This window comes from Grammomys surdaster, unplaced genomic scaffold, assembly GCF_004785775.1.
Source record: "Grammomys surdaster isolate TR1022 unplaced genomic scaffold, NIH_TR_1.0 810, whole genome shotgun sequence".
Lineage (NCBI taxonomy): Eukaryota > Metazoa > Chordata > Mammalia > Rodentia > Muridae > Grammomys > Grammomys surdaster.
The window spans coordinates 492,918-496,891 of NW_021605229.1; positions in this window are offsets into that span (position 1 = coordinate 492,918).

Below are 3,974 nucleotides of genomic sequence, written 5' to 3' on the forward strand. Positions count from 1 at the left end.
CAGAGACCAGCAAACCCCACAGCAGACGGGGTAAAGGCACTTACCAGAAGATAAGGAACCATGTACTACCAAGAGACACATGCTATGTAGACAACAGAGAGTAAATCCCAAGAATCCAGAAAAGGTAGCTAATCCAATTTTTTAAAAAACATACTCAAATACAAATTAACATTTCAGGTAGGAAGGTACAGGCCTTTAATCCCAGCATTTGGGAGGGAGGAAGATCTCTATGAATTTGAGGCCAGCCTGGTCTACATAGTGAGTTCCAGAACAGACAAAGCTATGTAGAGAGCCTTGTCTCAAACAAAATAAAACAAGATGTGGCTTTTCTGTTTTGTGTTTTGCCCTTGCTGGATGCCAGCACTCCCCAGGGATGCTTACTGTCTGCAGTGGTGTGGAGACTGCTTCTGTGGATCGAGTGACAGGGTCCCCTAGAAGGGCACCTCTGCTTAACTACCAAATATTTGACTTTAGCTCTCAGTTCCTACATGACTGAAGTTCATGGTGGTTGGTTACGTGGACTTGCACTTGGGCTTGACTATGGCCAGGTGGAGAGCTACCTGGCCCAGCCTGTCTTTTAAGCAGAGGCTGTGTCAAGGTGATAAAACATAAACAAAGAACCGACTCCTGGTTCTGACTCGGGAGACTGTTATGGAAGGAGGGATGGCTGAGAACCTGCCTCTATTATGGAAGTCTCTGGCTTCTGGGTGTTGTGCTCCTGACACATCTTGGTCTGTAGGCTTTTCACTGAGTCTTTTCTTGTGGGACCCCATCTGCCCAGGATTACATCAAAGTATGGGAAAGAGGCACCCTTTCCTTCCTGAGCCTGGCAAGCTTGTAGCCAGGGTTGAGCCAGACTTGGAAAGATTACAGAAACTATAATTTTCACAATGATCTGGTAATGAGCCTGGCTGTGGCTTCTACAGAATCAGGGGTTAGTGTTCATTAGGTGACGCTTGTGTTCGGATGACATTAGTGTGGTTGAAAGCGAGGAGTGAGCAAGCTGTGCATGTTTTAAAACATGTGTCTGTCTGTTGGTGGCACACTTGAGCCGATACCTTTACGGACACTTATTGCCATGTGGTTAAGTGGTGTTTGGTATTTTCCTTGACGTGTGAGTTCTGACCTTACTAAGATCCCATGGCTAGCATTCCATGGTACTAGAACCCCAGGCACACAGTGGAATGCACCTGCATTGCTGCTCCTGCAGGCAGTAACAGGTGACTGTCCTGGTTAGTCCCTGAGATCTGGGTTGACATTGTCCTGCTCTGAGGTGGGTCTTCAAGTGAGGATTTCTAGTGGGGGTGTTCCCCAGTGAAACACCGTGGTGACTCCTGGTTCCTTCTCTTCCTGAGTCTTATTTTAGCAGATAGCCAGATTCCCTTAGGCAGTTTTTCTGTGGTTGTCTGGCCTTGGCCTCTGGGGATACCCACATATGAAGTCTTGGTGCCAAGTGAGCTCTTGGCAGTGTGTGCTGGTAACAAAGAGGCCAAAACTCCTGTAGTTACATACCTGTTAGACCTGCTAACGAGCTCCCCCAAGAGGAATCTTCTAGAAATGAGAGTTGGGAGTCCAAGAAATTTGCTTTTGAACTTTGGGTTTAGGGGTTTGCTTTGGTGCTAGACTCCTGATCTCTGACCTAGGTAAGAAGATGCTGGGAGCAGAAATAAGTGGGTGAAAGTCTCACAGATGACTGGTCCCCGTGAATGTCTACTCATGTTTGATAAGGGAAGACGTGCAAGGGCTGAAGCGATGACTCAGTGGATTGTCAGACAAGCACGAGGACCAGAGTTTGGATCCCCAGAACCCATGGAAAAGCCAAGGAGATGTAGAAGCCCACTCTAGCATATTGAAGGGGAGCCAGAGAGACCCCAGAGCAAGCTGGCCAGCCAGACTAAGAGACTAAGTTCTGGGCTTAGTGGAAAGGTCAGCCTCAGTTAGATAGCCAGCCTTAATATCTAAGATAGAGAACAATTGAGGAAGATGGGCATGAACCTCAGGACTCCACATGCATGCATACACACATGCACACACATATGCACATACATGCACACATGCACACATACATGTGAACACACATACACATATACATGCACATACATGCACACAGATGCACAGACATGCATTCACATGCGCACACATATGCACACAATGCTTTCACATGTACACAAACATGCACACACATACATGCATTCACATATGCACACACATGTAAAATCTCATGGACTCACATGCACAGACATGTACACACATGCACACACATGCACATGCATACACACACACATTGCACACATGCACATACATCACTCACATGCACACATACATATGCACACACACACACATACACACAGAGCACTATAACACTCATGTCCCTTCCTCATTCTTTGGCTTGTTGGTCCTTATTTACTTTATCATGTGCATGGCACCTGATGCAGGAACAAAGCAGACTTACCTCATGTGGACAAGGCAGCCCAATGACCTTTCCTAAGCCTCTGGACCTGAAGAAGACAGAGAGGGACCATGCAGAGATACCCAGAGCACCTGGAAGGACGATCTGCAGCAGTTATACTTGCTCTTGTAGTACAAGCTATACTTGTAGTGCCACCTGCATGGCCTCCAGTGGGACCCAGCTGACTAACCAGCCTGTCTGGAGAACTGGGTCAGGGCACTGAGTGAGTCTCTATCTCTACTCTGATTCAGGGGGTCGATGAGGATGGGTGTGGTCTCTGGAGCCATGTCGCTGAACTAGAACTTGCCCTCCTGGGAATAAAATGAAATAAAAGGATGATTTTCCCACGGCAGAGGGTGGGAAATGTTGCCATGCCATAAGAAACGGTGTGCCCCCGGGTTTCCCTGCATGTTGGCAGGGGATGTGTTGGGCAAGACCAGGCCCTGACTCTGGCTGATCAGATCGTGATGGCACTTTGAGACATTGCCAGCAATCAAAACTGGGCAAACCCCTTGCTCAGCCTCCTGGGAAGCTGAGAAAACAGAAGCAAATTTCCACTACTAAGAGAATGCACTCGGAGAGTGAGCTGTTCTGATCAGGGAGAGGTGAATGGGTCTCTTCCTGAAAGGTTAGGGGCTTTTGTACCCTGCTCTTGTGCTCCGTGGTCTATACCATAGTCTGTGCTATGGCCGCATATCATGGCCTATGCTATGTCCCATGTGGACTTTATACCATAGTCCACACAACAGCCCAAACCATGGCCTATACAACAGCTCCTGTATGATAACGTGAGCATGTTGGACTGCTCAGTCACTTCTTGGGAGCAGCTGAGAGTCTCACTTCTGCAGAAGACGGGAGCGTGACTGTGCAGACTTCTACAGCCTAGACAGGCAGTCTGGCCAGCACATCCCCAGGTGAGGCACAGCCACAGCAAATCGCTGTTCTCTTTTTGAGCCTCAAATGTGTTCTGCACAAGAATATCTTATGCTGTTTATGAAATCCTGACAGGCTCCGTAGTACTTATGACCAAATAAGCCTAAGAAACATGAATAGTTCTTAGAGGCAGACAATGGTATGGTGAGATGCTGGTGCCCAAACAAGAGCTTTCCCATTCTAAGGAAATGTTTGATCCTGGAGTTCCACCTCTGCCAAAGAAAAGCATTTTTAACTAACTGACTGTGGCTCCTTGTATATGCACACCACAATTTATAACACAGAAACATACCACATTACACCCAACATATATACACACATACCACACATGTCACATACACAGATGCACACCACACACACACACACATACTACATATACACATACACACCACAGACACATGTCACATACACAGAGACACACAGATCACATACACCACACACATCACACACACAGACCCCAACACACATACTGCACATACACATAGATGCATATCACACGCACACCACATATATATACATACATACACAAATACCATATACATACACACCACATATACACACACCACATATACACACACCACACACACACACA